We start from the raw sequence: 15,986 nt of genomic DNA, 5'->3' as shown, positions 1-15,986 counted from the left end.
ATTGTTTTATTAAAAGGTTTCTTAACATTGTTTTTAACTGAATTCTAATAAATTATATTTTAAAACAAAACCACAGCCTCTGCCTTGGTTTAGAGCAGGACCTGCACCTGCCTTACTTTAAAATCTTTTCCTGGGGCTCAGCAGCCCCATGTGGCGTTGTCAACCCGTTTTCTCGTGCTGCCACAATAGCATTTTAAAATATTCCTTTTAATCATGTGGAATATTATTATAATTCTACGTCTTTTTTCAGAACCTCAGATTTCAAAATCAATATTTTCCAAGTAGTTTTGTTTTTATTTCATCTTGCTGTTTTTCAGAATGACTTATTTATTTCATGAAGGGGTTTTTCAGGACAATGACTCTGAGTCAAATCCAACCAGAGGCGGAGACACTTCTATGATTGGTTACCCCCATTACTCAGACATAAGCAGCAGCACCCTGACCACAGCAATGGAAGATGCTTCAGCGAACGTGACGGCGCAATGCACACTCCTCAACACTAGGGGGAGTATGCACCTCAAACACATCCACAGTGTTACCAGAAATTGGGCAGTTTTGGTTCTAAGTTTAAAAGTGGCTTTGGGCGATTATGCATAATTCGGGTGATTCTGTGGTTGGTTCGGCGGTTTTCATCTTCTCATGAACATATAGTAGTGGTCTAAGTTAGGCTGGGTGGCTGTTGGAGTTCCACTACGCTTCTATGAACTGGAGTTCCATGAACGCACCATGCCGCGTGTGGGAGGAGCTACCAGCAAATGTTTTAGCCTGATAGCCCCATGGAGCTGTGGCTGTGTTTATCTGACTTACAATGCATGGATGCACAATACACACAGAGAATGTCAAAATATCAGGTTTATTTATTTATTTTGAATAGTTCTAAATGATGTTTCCATGTTTGAGTTCATGACATCATCCCAGAGAGAGGCTCTGCTTCAACTCCTGCAGTCAAACCATGTCTTAAATTACATGTAATCAGAGCGTACTGCGTAAGAATGTGTGTGCTTGTGTATGTGAGCGCATGTTAAGGGTGTGTAGCTCAGTTCCGGAAAAGTAATAATAAAAAAAGGTTTCCTCCAAAGTATAGAGACTGGTTATTTTATTAACCCGCTCTGGAGGTGTCCGAACTGGGAAGTGATCCCTAAATCAAACCCCAGATCTCCGCTGCGTTTTCAGACCACGGTCAGAAACGTCAGGAAGGTTCAACATTTTCCCTGAGAGAGAAAAATAAAATCCGAGGACCTGATTTATAATCATTGTCTGAATAAAAATAGAAAAATATCATGAGGTTCAGGAGGCCTCCCGCGAGCCGACACAGTGTAAGGCACGATGTGACGTCAGACTGGATCTGTGAGCACAGATGGACAGCAGAGCTGTGAGCTGCAGAGCAGAGAGGAGCTCTGAGTGAATGGCGTGAGAACGAGAGTCAGAAGTGTTTCAACGGGGTACTTGAAGATGTGGACCACCGGAGCTCCTCTGTGGTTTGGTCCACACAAACCCTCAAACTACAAAAACAGAGTCGTCCATGTTTGCATCTTCTGCTGCAGACAGATTGTTTGTCTCTATTTTATACTCTAATGTCAACAAAGCTATGCAGATATCGCTGAAATGTGTCATGTCTCTGACTGAAACACTGCAGAGCGGGTATCGAGGAATATGAGTCGATCTCCAGGGATCGCCAATGAGCGTTTAGATCCCGCCCACTTTCTCTGATTGACAGACTCATTCAACTGAAAAAGCTCTTCATGAAATAAATAAGTCTTTCTGAAAAACAGCAACATGAAATAAAAACACAGCTACTTTGGAAAATAATGATTTTGAAATCTGAGGTTCTGAAAAAAGACAGAATTATAATAATATTCAACATGATTAAAATGAATATTTTAAAATGCTATTCTAAAATAATGAACAGGTTTTTAAAGCAAAATGAAATATATTGAATAATATAATGGCTAATTTTAATTTGGTGTGCAGGTTTTTCACCATTTCATGATCTTTTTATATATTTATGAGAGATTTATTGTTTATTTTGTATTTGCATGAGGTCATATTTATTTATTTAATCAAACATTTATTTCTTTAATTATGAACAGTATAGGACTCCATATACATGGGACCTGATCTTCTATTTCCTGATCTTTTGTTTGACTCAGTTTGCCTGCTGCCTGCCCCGACTCTTGCCTGGATCCTGTCTAACATGTCTCTCCTCTGATGAACTTATGCCTGCTATCAACTCCTGCCTGCATGCCCCTGATTTGGTTTTGTGGACTTTTAGCTGAGCTAATAAAGCTGCTGCATTTGCATCCAACTGTCTGCCTGCTCTTGTGACATATTAAAGGAGGAAGCAGGGGCATAGAGTGACAAAAAGACCCTCCTAATTTGTTTTTTATCGTCTTCTCACAACTGAGGTCGCGACCACGCTCAATAATGACGATGCCTGCCATTATTTTAACAAAAATTTCATCGCAAACTCTTCAGTTTTGTTTGTAAAAGTTTAGCGTGGGTCCACCATTTTTGGTCTCTATGGAATCCGTCGCGCTGACCACGTGGTACAGACAGAGCCAATCAGAGCCGTCGACGCATCCGAAAGCAACTAAAACGTCCCGTCATTGGTAAATTAGGCCAGAAGAACGAAGACAAGATGGTCAAGAAAAATAAAAAATAAAGTTAAAATTTGCCGATTTCAGACAATTTTTTTCTCCGGAAAGCGATTTGTCCTAGAGATCAGGTCTTTATTTCCCTGAAGGTACGATCGGTTTGCTCAAAAACCTGGATTTCCGGGAATACCCGGAAGACTTTTATCACTGAAGAGATTTTTTTTAGCAATCTTATGGCAGCTTGCAGGTCACCATTTATTACAATATTCGCCGTCTTTTGCAATAGGCATATTGCACAGCTTGATATCCCAATTACGATAAATTTGCAATTTATTCTGCAGGCCTATGGTTTATTTAAATATTTGTTAGTCTCTTCAATTTCCCTAGCCATGACTTTTTCTAACTAGACTAACTCCAATGAAAATAGTGTTTGTGTTGTTTTTACTTTGTTCTTGTGGCATTTTTCTGATTGTAGGGGACATATGTAAAGAAACTTGAGCTTTGAAATATCCAAAAATACCATTTCTGGGTGTTTCTTTATATAAATACAATATTCTATGTATATGGCTGGATAGATCTTATATCTATATATTTAGGTTGTGAGAGGCTGTAAGCTTGTGAGAGAGAGAGTGTAAAAAGATGGATGATGGAATGTGAGGGTAGAGTTGCTTTACGCCAGCAGTCACAACTCAGAGGTGAATTTCTAGCGACTTCCTGCGGCTCTGCAGACACTATGTCTTAGAAAGTTTATTGATTTTGGTCAAAATGGCATAATTTTAAAAGGCCCACAGGGAACTCTGAAAATTAATCACAAGATGATTGGAGTGAACTTAAAAGCAAGGAACAAATGTGTTTTTCAAGTATAAGTCATTTAACATTCAATTATACACATAATAAATGCATAAGCAAAAAGTAGAAAACAAAAATTAAGAAACAAATTCTACAAAAAAACAAAACAAAGATACTGAGGTGAAACATTTGAGAGCTTGGCCAGTAAGTCGTACTGAAATCTGTTTTTTAAAGAAATACTCGTGATAGAATATTACATAAATATAATTTTTCACTAAAATGTAAGTTCACATAAAATTCCGGAAGGATTTTTGAATCAAAGCACTCCTCAGCTGCCTAGCACAATGATCTCAAACTCAATCTGCTTTGGCAACACCAACTTCAATACACTTTAAAAAACAACATCCACTCATCCACAACACTCATATGCATCCTGCCTGGAAAAAAAAGAGCAAGTGCAAGAGGTGAGAGCAACACTTAAACAACAGAATGTCTGTGGAGTCCCTCTTGTCAGAAAGCCTGTCAGAAGAAAGTTATGACAGCGCTGAAGAGAAGTGTACGGATGAAGAGGAGGCTGAGGACAGTGAGGAATACTTTCTTTTATTCTTGGACCTGATGTCCTTTGAGCACATCCATTACAACAACGCAGTTATAGATCATGAGGTAGGGCGTCTAAGTACAGTTCAAAATGCACGCTCCACGAAATCCTGATCAATTTCCATGGTGATCAAAGGCCGTCTTTACAGGTGCAGATGGAGAGGGACGCACACATGGAATGGTGTTCAGAGGATTTGTGGATGGCAGCTGAAGTTGACTCAACCTTTTCGTTGTCCTCCTCGGAGGACAGCTGCCAATACTCTGATGCCTCACCTCTGAACCAACGTGAGCAGTTCAATGACTCCTCCTCCTCCTCCTTCTCTTCCTCCCCCTCATATACAAACAGTTCATCCCAAGACTGAAGGAAGTGAGGAATTGAAAAGCACGGACAAAAGTGGAGAAACATCCGACTCGAGTTAAAAGAAGTCTGATGAAAATCTCTAAGTGACATTACAATGAACCAGGGTGCTAGGAAAAAAGGGAATTGAATAAAAAAATTGTTTCTTTATGTTTTTAACTTTTTATCTGAATATAGTTAAGCAAAAGCTGTTACTTTCAACAAATTAAAGCAGAATTGCTTTAAAAATATCTCCATAATGCATTTGACCGTTAAAAAGTTAGTCTTGTTGATGGTGGAACGAGTAGGAGAGAAACAAGGAGCTGGAGTCTGCTGTCTAGCTTTTGCAGACTTGCTGTATTTTTTCCTTTGAACAAGCGGTTCAATCGCCTCGCTCCCCATTGTGCCAAGTTTAAATGTCTTTCAGCAAACCATAAAGTTTGCTTCATGAGGATTTCCACTTAAATTTCTCCATGTATTGACATTTTCACGCACTGACTAGCATGAGCTGAATGGCTTAGCTGAGGTTAAACAGTTTATGATGTGATCAGGTCCAACGCATCCAGGAAATTGTTTTTTTCTTCTTTTTTTATGATAGGTTGCGTGGTACATTGCGTGGACAAGAAAAAACTTTGCGTGTATTCAAAATGGACACATTTGGTCCGCTTAAAGCGAGTTTGTTTCCCCGATAATCCGGAACAATTTTTCAGTCTGAAAACACCCAAGCGGACCCTTATGGCGTTTCCTAGCTGCCATAAAGTTAATGGGCGTAAGGACAACTGAGCGGGCGTATTCAGGAACTCAGTGAGCGAACCTTGCAACCGCGCATGTGTATTTTGAAACTGCACGGCCGCAATTCTCACTGAGCGGGGATACCGCGGGAATCCCGCTCAGTTCCTCTTTGCGCCCTCACCAGGATTTAAGCTCAGTGTTAAGGGGGCGTGTTTGTCACTTGGGGGGCGGTAACCTTTGTGGTTGATCTGATTGGCCGGAAATTTGCATGTCAAGTGCCATTGAGGATTTTTGACCCAATCTAATCCATTTGTAAATATGAAAAATTCCTCAAAATAAACAAAGTAAAATATTGACATATTCTTTAATTTAGTATGAAAATTAAGTCATGATTAGTCCGTACAGAAGGTTTGGTGAAAATACCTTCAGTATCTTCATAACGATAACTTTAGTCATGTCCATATCTATTAAAATTTGAAAAAGTATATGCAACAAGATAAAATAAAGATGGAATGTCCTACAAATTTTTATTGTAACATGAATTTGCTGAAGAGTCTTCATTACCGTTCATATAAATACAGACATTTATTCTTTTTTGTGAGACTATTGATTTTTACAGAATGGTTCACAGAGTTTACACTTTGTTGACGGTCCCTTGACAGCCGGCTCGCTGCATGTCTGCATTCACAGCTTGAAGTGAACAATTCTGATTAAAAGGCAAAAAAACTATCTTTTTTTTTTAGATTTGCATTTATGGTTCACTCTCTGTGTTAATACAAAAGGATTGAGATACATTTGAACGTTTCTCGGAAGAGTTATTGAGGCCGGAAGTCCGAATCTGTGAAGATCTTTTTACCTTTACTGAACCTCAGCTGCCAGAGAATTTAAAATAATGAATCCATAGCTTGCAAGTAAGGAGGCTGGAAAAACAAATCCGACAAGACAAGAAGAGCAGCAGCAGCTGAGTTTCCGAGGAAACTGAGGTTGCCTGCTTTGGAAGATTGACTCGAGGCTGAGCGCAGGAACTTCCAGCAGATGACAGTGGAAAAACTGTCCATCCTCCGCTCCATTTTGATTTTTTTTATTGAACAATTGCAACATACAGAACAAAAAAATGCAACATTTATGCACATATAATGTACATTACAATTCTGAATACAGAATAAACGTGTTACATCCTTAGGAAGATTCTTATTATTAGTAACAAGCACAAAAGGGAATAAAAAACAAAAATAAATAAAGAAAATAGAACTAAACATAGAAAAAAATAGATAGAATAAAAAATAAAAAGAGAAAATACGAGAGTAAACTTATGTCATTATTCCAAAAGACTTACAAATGTTAATTGTTTTTTGAGCTTTGATATTTTTCGAAGCTGAAATTAAGTTTAAATATTGTTGCAGTTCCAGTTTGAACACAAAGAAATCAGGTTTTTTATTGGAAAATTAGCTTTTGTGAACATAAAATTTGGCCATAAATAACAACATGTTTTTACAAAAGAAAGCATCACGGTCTTTGAGATCAAAACTATGAAAACCAAATAGTACGTTTTTATAATAAAGTTGTATATCAGCAAAGATAGTCTGTGATAAATTTCTGAATGTTTTTCCAAAATTCATATGTGAATTCACAAGACCAGAATAAATGAGAGCAGGTTTCAGGTTGTTTCTGGCAGAAAGTACAGTTGGTGTTTATGTCATCTTTAAATTTAGTTAAATAATGTTTTGCTGGATAAAATCCGTGTAGGAGTTTAAACGACATTTCTTTGACTTTATTTGTTAAGAAGTATTTTTGTGGTAAAGACCAGACTTTTTTCCATTCAACATTAGAAGTGAAATTAGCCCAATAAGAGGTAGCTGATGGAACAGAAACCAAATTATCTTGGAACAAAGCTCTGATTTTTGAGTTCAACTGTTTAGCAGGAGTGAAGCAGAAACTACCCAGAGGGGATTTGAGCACATCAGGAGGATTAAGAGTCACAGGATGAGCGCTTTGGAAACCCCTGAATAACATACAAAGAAAGCCCAGACGGTACGGCATCAAACACTAATGCAAATTCTTTGGGAGTTATTGGTATTTTATACAGCATTGTGAATTCTGAGTAGTTATATAATAATCCTGGTTCTTTGAATAATTGATTGAGGAAAATTATACCATTTATAAACCAGTTACTTAAAAACAGAAATTTCTTTTTGTAGACAATAGTACAATTATTCCAAATAATACAACTCTGTGGAGAAAAGTTGTGTTTGTAGATCAGTGCCCAGACTAAGAGAACCTGCTGATGAAAATTTGACAGTGACGCAGCGCCGAGCGAGTAACGCCACACTTTTGGACTGTAGGACTTAAACTTGATCTTTGGAGCCGCACAGGAACGAGACAAACTCTCATGATGACAAAGGGAAAGCTGACGTGTTTGATAGAAATGTAGCCCAGCTGTTCATTTCAGATCCAGAAGATGAAGACTTTGATGGATTTTTTGGTGCTGATTGATGACTGGAAAAATAAATCACAACCAACTCAGTTTTGCGCTCGCTGCCTTTTTAAAACACACACTAGAGTGCATGTTTTACCGGTATGTGTTAACGTGAAATACAGAAAAAAAAAAACCTATTAGTGTCAGTTTAGGCTTTAATAAAAAAAAAAACGTCAGATGTGATGTGGATTCAACCGTTAACTAACGATCCAAAACCAAAGTAAGGAAGTGCAGCGGGTTTTTCTGTGCTTTAAGTTTTTCTCATGTGAAAATCACTGCATTTGTTCCCGTTTTAATCCACGTTACAGCTGGCGTTTTTTTTCTGTTAAAGCCTCTAAATCAGGGGTGTCAAACTTGTTTTGGTTCTGGGGCCACATTCAACCCGTTTGATCTCTAGTGGGCCGGACCAGGGACAATAACAGCCTTATTTTTGTTTTTTTACTCAATTAGAAAACATGCCTCAACCAACATGGTAGCCTAATCATTTATTATTAAAAATTAATTCACAGAGGCCAATGGATCTTACATAAAATTAATTTCACACAAAAAAGTCTATTCAATTTTATATAGACTGAATATTTTACATCTGACACTGAAGCAATCCCGATAATAAACTCAAGAGGGGCTACAGAAAAAATGAAACACCTGCCTCAAATGTTAATGTCCAAACCATTAAAAAATTACACTAAATGAAACTTGCAAACATTTGTGAACATAAGAGTTTGGAGTTAACCTCCTTTCTCTCCTGAAACTTCACCTGGCCATCAATGTCAGGATTCAAATCCTGTGCAGAAACAAATTTACTGTCATTCAAGTGTGCAAAACACAACAAAATGTCCAAGAATCTTTTCCTGGTTTCTGCCTGGGCGCCATCAGTGACCAGACTGTCATCACATGACCAGTGTCAGGCGCCACGCGGAAGGCCAGCCTGTGCGTGAAATGTTTATAGAAATGTCACGGAGGAACCACATTAAAACTCGGAACAAGTACACATAACCACGCAAGGTACGCGTAAATCTGCTTCATTGAATTTCTTCATTTTGACCTTCAGAGCACTGAGCAGAGATCACATCAGCACCATGGTCAGCGCCCTCTGAGGCTCCTTCCAATGTTTTGACCATTATGACCAGTTTTCCTCCAGGGTCAATGTGCAAATTGTACGTAGTGGCAGTGTGACACGGCCTGAACCTCAGGAAATAGTAGATCTTGGTGTCCTCAAAGTGTTGGAGCCTATCCTGTCCACTGCGATGGGTTCCACCTGAGTTTGAGGTATAGATATATTAACTACTAGTAAAGATTTTAAGAGTGGAGGATGTAAGGATAGGTGAGTAACTTTAATGTTTGTCTTACTTTTCTTCGGGCACAAACATTTTCAATCGATCCAAATAGTCGATCTTGGTGTCTTCAAAGTTCTGGAGCCTATCCTGTCCACTGCGATGGGTTCCTCCTGAGTTTGAGGTATAGATATATTAACTACTAGTAAAGATTTTAAGAGCGGAGGATATAAGGATAGGTGAGTAACTAAAAGGTTTTTCTTACTTTTTTGTCGGGCAAAACATTTCCAATCCATCCAAATACTCAATCTTGGTGTCTTCAAAGTTCTGGAGTTTGAGGTAAAGATACATTAACGGAAGCAAATTATTAAGTTAGATTAATGTAAAAAATGTTATCTATACAACATCAATATGTGGTCTAATCACCCTCTCCTGGCGTAAAAGAGCTTCTTCATCCACTAAATCATTTTCATATGGTCACGCCATGCTTCTTCTCTATATGACACCAACTAACCTTCAACTAACCTGCTCCAGACCAGGTTATGTTCAGGGCATGAGTTGCTATGGCAACTTAACATATCCTGAAACATACCTCTGTTTTTGGAACCGAAAGCTGAGGTTATCTGCTTCAATACCTTCAAACTTACCGAGGTAACTCACAAACGTTCTTTCAGGAACAGGGCACAAAATTATCACAAATCTAACACACATCATAAATCACAATTTATTTATTTTATTTCAATCAGACAATGTGGTTTTCTGTTTTTTTCTATGTGCTTGTCATAGTTGAGGTAAACATATAAGGGAAAATGACAGGCCTCTCTCATCTTTTTATGTGGGAGAACTTGCACAATTGGTGGCTGACTGAACACTTTTTTGCCCCACTCTAGGTGTTATGACCCTCTAGACACCAAAATGACATCACCAATGTCCCCATGGCAACCAAAAACAGTTTTAACCACAAAAACCACACTTTATACAAAAATAATGATCCTTTTTTCACAAAAACCCATTAATGAATTACAAAAGCTATTTCTTATTTTCATGTAAACATCTTTTACCAAATAAAAAAGTTTTTTTTCAACTTATTTTAATGAAAATAAACAAATGTCTCATTATGTTGCATAATACTCTTCAAACTTTTGAGATGTAACCAGATTCTGCACTTATATTTTTCTTAAACATAGAGGCATCAGATAGTTCAATAAACAATATAGTAGTTTAACCATCTTTACATTTTAGGGATCAGGCCACGTTCCCCTGGGAGGGCGCTGCTTACATCACACGGTCAAAGAAAATTAACTTGCCTGAGTTTTTTTGGATCTAAGCTTCCCTCAAATTAGAAGCTTCTAAAAAAACATTGCCTCCTGTTCATTTTGTTTTTTTCTTGATTTTTTTCAACTTACCTTTACATAGAAATGCAGGACAGAGATCAGCTGAGTTTTCCTTCATGGTTTTGTCAAGTCATTCTTGAACTTGAACTCTTGAAACCTTAAAATGACAGACAGCAGTTCTCACAAGCAGAATTATGATGTCATTAAATGCGGATTATTAAACATTCGATCCATTTCCTCCAAGTCCCTCTTAGTCAACGAGTTAATTACTGATAACAACCTCAGTCTTCTAGCCTTAACAGAAACTTGGCTCCATCAGGATGACTATGTTAGATTGAATGAAGCACCCCCCCCCACTTATGCTAACTATCAGAAATCCAGGATTTCAGGGAAAGGAGGTGGTTTGGCAGTAATATCACAGTCTAGCTTACTTCTCAGCCCTAAAGTTAAAAATGCTTATAATTCATTTGAAAGCATCATATTGTCTTTAAGTCACCCAAACAGGAAAACTCGAAAACCTGTTTTACTCATAATTATTTATCGCCCCCCCGGCCCATATTCAGAATTTTTAACTGAGTTTTCCGACTTCCTATCGACTATTGTCTTAGATTCTGATCAAATTATAATATTAGGGGATTTTAATATTCATGTTGATGACCCCAGTGACTGCCTAGGAAAGGCTTTTGCAGCTTTATTAGATGATGTTGGTTTCACCCAAAGTGTGAATGAACCCACTCACTGTCATAAGCACACCCTGGATCTTGTTCTAACCCATGGTATAGAGATCAGCCAGCTGAGTGTCCTTCCTCTTAACCCCATCATTTCTGATCACTTTATGATTACCTTCCAGCTTACACTGGAACATCCTTCTGCCCCAGTGAATAATAAACAACTTAGAAGAACCTTAACTGACCGTTCTGTGTCTGGAAACATAGCCTATTAAATTATAAAAAAGCTCTGCGTAGAGCTAGAAGCCAGTACTATTCAACCTTAATATCAGAGAATGGAAACAATCCAAGATTTCTTTTTAGCACTATAGCTAAATTAACTCGCAGTCAGAGCTCAGTAGAACCACATGTTCCTGTTTCTCTCAGCTCTGATGATTTTCTTACATTTTTCGATAGTAAAATCTCAAATATGAGACATAAGTTAAATCAAGTTATTCCTACTATCAGCCCAGAACAGGCTGAAGCGGTAGAAATGGAGGCATCCATAGAAACCTCTGTAACATTGGACTGCTTCACTGCTGTGGATCAAGCGGAAATAACATCAATTATTACGTCCTCCAAATCCTCAACGTGTCTGTTAGACCCAATTCCCACTAGACTTTTTAAAGAAACTTTTCCCCTAATTAATGATCCCATATTAACAATGATAAATGCCTCTCTGGAAACGGGTTACGTGCCACAGTCTTTTAAATATGCAGTTGTTAAACCTCTTCTGAAAAAGCCCAGTTTGGATCCTAGCATCTTGGCCAACTATAGACCGATATCAAACCTCCCCTTTATTTCTAAAATCCTAGAAAGAGTTGTAGTTAAGCAGCTTTACTGCCACCTACAGGACAACAGCCACTTTGAAGACTTTCAGTCGGGGTTTAGACCCCACCACAGTACGGAAACTGCACTAGTTAGAGTCTCTAATGACTTGTTATTGGCCTCAGAAAAGGGACTACTTTCTATTCTGGTCCTGTTGGACCTCAGTGCAGCCTTTGACACTATCGACCACGGTATTTTACTCCATAGATTAGAGCAGGACATAGGGATCAGAGGATCTGCTCTCCAGTGGTTTAAATCCTATCTGTCTGATAGGTATCAGTTCGTTAATGTAAATGGCCATTCCTCTCAGTGCACTCGAGTCAACTATGGAGTCCCACAGGGCTCAGTCTTGGGACCGATCCTGTTTACGCTTTATATGCTACCCCTAGGAAACATAATCAGGAAACACAGCATTCATTTTCATTCTTATGCCGACGATACGCAGTTGTATTTATCCATGAAGCCTGACCAGAATGACCAGATAGAGAAACTGAACGCCTGCATCAGTGACATCAAGACCTGGATGACAATTAATTACCTCCTCTTGAACCCAGAAAAAACTGAGGTCATTATACTTGGTCCTAAAAACCTTAGAGATGCTCTGTCTGCTCAGATAGTCTCCCTGGATGGTATAAGTATAGCCCCCAATTCTACAGTTAGAAACCTTGGGGTTTTACTTGACCAGGATTTATCATTTAAGGCTCACATATCTCAGGCATGTAGAACTGCCTTTTTTCACCTGCGGAATATTGCCAAGATCAGAAATATACTTTCTAAGAGTGATGCTGAAAAACTCATCCATGCATTTGTTACGTCGAGGCTGGATTACTGTAACTCCTTGTTAGCAGCGTGTCCTAAGAGTTCCTTAAGAAGTCTCCAGCTTGTTCAGAACGCAGCAGCTAGATTGTTAGCTGGAACCAGCAGAAGAGATCACATCACTCCTGTGTTAGTTTTGCTCCATTGGCTCCCAGTTGATTCTAGAATTAAGTTCAAGATCCTCCTGTTAACCTATAAGGCCTTACATGGAATGGCCCCATCCTATATTAAGGACCTCATAGTCCCTTACCAACCAATCAGAACACTTCGCTCGCAAAATGCAGGACTGCTTGTGGTTCCTAGAATTAGTAAAAGTACGGTTGGAGGTAGAGCGTTTAGCCACCAAGCCCCTGTTTTATGGAATAAACTCCCAGCTCATGTAAGAGAGGCCGACTCAGTTTCTACATTCAAAGCTAGACTGAAAACATTCCTCTTTGGACAGGCTTATTGTCAGACTAGTTAGTATTCAGAGATTATTTAACTTAATGTTAGTTTGTTTAAATTAAACTTAATAATAACTATTTCTTTTAAAAGGCTGCTAGAAGTTGAAGCTGGGGTAACTATGGTGCACTGGGGTTCTGTCCTCTTTCCTTTTTTACTTCTACCCTTCCTCTCCTCTATTCTTGATCATAATTCATCATTTAGTTATCCATGCCTCTGTTTGGTGCAGTGCGATTCATGTATTGTCCCTCTTTTCCTCTCCCCTCCTGGGGAGTGGGAGTGCTTCCAGACTCCAGTTGGCTCATCCGTGCTCCAGTTCCTGACCGTTTACCTCGCCTTTGCTCCTGCTCCTACACCTGGCTGTGGATCCTGCCTCTGGCTCATCTCTGGCTCGTCTCTGCTCTGTACCTGACCGTGTACCTCGTCTCTGTTCCTGCTCCTACACCTGGCTGTGGTTCCTGTCTCCGGCTCGACTCGCGCCTTTGACTGTCCCCACAACCACGGCTGGATGAAGCTCGTCTGCTGGACTTTTATATATGTAGTTGTAGATTTAGATAAGTTAATTCTTCTCTAAGAGTTCTGGTAAATCGCCTGTCCGTCCTGGGGGAGGATCCCTCCTTCATGTGGGCACCCCTGAGGTTTCTTCGTTTTTTCCGGAATCCGTTTTTTTTGGGAGTTTTTCCTTACCGCGAAGGGGGGTCTAAGGGCAGGGATGCCAGTATAGCTTAGTCAGTTTGTTAGTTCATTTTAGTATTTTTCTATTGAACTCTTTGTATTCGTGATCCTTCTGATTTCATGTTTTACTTCGAAGCCCATCGAGACGACTGTTGTTGTGATTTTGGGCTATACAAATAAAATTGAATTGAATTGAATTGAACTTGACGGATGAAGACGCTTTTCTAAAAAAATGTCCTCTGAAGAGAAGCAGAAGGTCCATGTTAACTTCTCTGTGTTGTTCTTGGCCCTGAGGACAATTTGACCGATCTTCTTTACATTTTATTCTTTTGGATATGTATTTTTCCAAAATCAAGAGGATGTTTACAAACGTTGTTGTCTGTTGACAGTTGTGAAAAAGCTGCCAGAGTCTTTGGATCACTCAACATGAATAAAACAGGTGTGTGATTGCCTCTCAGGCTGTATGACAAAAATCACACGCATCAACCTCAAAGCCAAATCTACTCCTCAACATCTCTGCTGGTGGATAATAGTTTCTAATTTTGAATTGCATTTCTTTAATTTCATGAATTCCATTATTGAGCACCCGATGTGACAGCTGCCTCAATTATTTTATAATTAACTTTTCATGGCAAATGGTAATGTTCATGGTAATTGTTTATTTATTTATTTATTTAATTATTTATCAAATTTTTTCCGGTAAGTTTAGTTTCACCTATTACTAAATTTGGTTGTTTAACTTGAACATTGGGAGACTATATTGTATTTTTTATTAAATGTATTAAAGCTATTGGAATTGATCTGCAGGTTTTCTGAAGTTCCTTGATTGAACATTCAACATATTTGCTTTTGAAGTCGCTGAATTGAATTTCTCCAAATCGAGAATATCCCTTGCAAAAATATTCTTGTAGTCAAACCACTTCTGATTAAACATTGTCTTCCTGTTTGTGGTGATTACTCTGTTGTTCAACAGGGTGGCGCCGTGAGGGGTAAAAGACTAAATATCATTTTCCAATGGAAAAGTATAGTTTGCAAAATTCTAAAATCTTTATAGGAAGTTTGGAAATTTCAAAGTCACATCTCAAAAAAGTCTGACGACATCCTTTTTTGGAAGATGTTTTTGGGAATATAATGATAAAGTCTTAACCATTTTATCCTAAAAGTTTCAACCAATGATGCAAGATCAATTGTTAAATTAAATTTCTTATTTGAGATTTATTTTCTCCATTGTAATGAGCAGTCTGTGCTGGTGAGTTATTTTTTCTTCAGTCTCCCAAAATTTCAAGTTAGCTGTTGCAAAATTGATATTAGCTTCTTTTTCTTTGATGTCATGATCAGCAAGGCTGAGCAAACCCAGATGATGGAACCAGGAAGGATCACGCAAGACTGAAATGGATTTAAAGATTTATTGTCCCAGTAGGTTGAAAAGGCTTGGGTGGTGTCAACCAAAGGTGATTGGCTGAGGACCAGTAGGTGAGTACGGATGTCAAAGATGAATGATGGTGATGACGAGGAAGCCAAGCTTGGATGCTGATTATCCAACGGTGTGGTAAATCTTGTGGAGAGGCTGGGAGTCTTGGCGTGGTGGCGGGGCTAGAGGCTTTGGATCTCAGGTGGTTTTCAGTCAGCTCGTGTGAGGATAAGACCCAGGTCAGCACTCGTGGATACTGTCCCGTAGATGAGGTGGAGAACTTAGGAGTGTAGCCATAGAGAGGATGAACTAGATTACTAGATTAGTGACCACGTACTGCACCATTGAGGGGCAATCAACTGGCAAAGAATGCTGGGAAAGGACACCATGACATTGTATATATTAAAATGTGATGCTATTGACATGAAACTGTATCTTCTTATGTGCTTTTAAGTGCCAGCTTTTATTGCACTTTTTTCCTTTTTATCATGTAAAGAGCTGTACTTGTGCCGTCCACTATTGCCACGTTTTCTTGCGCCGTTTTGAAGGCATTAAAAATGCAGTAACCAGATCTGAGCGTCTCGTCCTCCTGATTGTGCATCAGTGACCATACTGAACCTGTTACATCTGCAGCTTTCTGGTGGAAAAGAACAGGATGTCACAGGTGGTCTCTGTATTAGCAGTGGGTGGGAGGTAGGTGGGATGGGGGACATAAACAGCAATAACAATCTCACGTCCAAGGAAAAGTCTTGAGGCAGGTGGCAAGTAGTATGGCTTTATTCCAACCGCAAACAGTGGGATGTGTCAGCTGTAAAGCCGCTCATTCACTGTACACCAACTCAGTTTCAGGCCAAAAAAATTGAAACACTAGAATCCCTAGAAACAGCAAACTTGAAAACTCGTAAGTGAATGTACCTGAAAGTTTCTGGAGGTGCTCCTGTTGTTTGATGGTGGAGTAGAGAAAGGTGTCTCGTT

At 38.9% G+C, this 15,986-nt stretch overlaps 1 long non-coding RNA gene across 1 annotated transcript; it reads left to right on the top strand.

Annotated features, from left to right (window-relative positions):
- Positions 1 to 3,771: 3,771 nt before the first annotated feature.
- LOC101167986 (uncharacterized) lies at positions 3,772 to 4,488 on the top strand. The gene is made up of 2 exons (XR_002875112.2): positions 3,772 to 4,046; positions 4,130 to 4,488. It is a non-coding gene; the product is annotated as an uncharacterized LOC101167986 (long non-coding RNA).
- Positions 4,489 to 15,986: the final 11,498 nt, after the last annotated feature.

Source organism: Oryzias latipes, chromosome 17 (assembly GCF_053564925.1).
Source record: "Oryzias latipes strain Hd-rR chromosome 17, Olatipes_Hd-rR_3.1".
Classification (NCBI taxonomy): Eukaryota; Metazoa; Chordata; class Actinopteri; order Beloniformes; family Adrianichthyidae; genus Oryzias; species Oryzias latipes.
The sequence above is the reverse complement of the archived record's forward strand: the minus strand, read 5'-3'. Positions and strand labels throughout refer to the sequence as shown.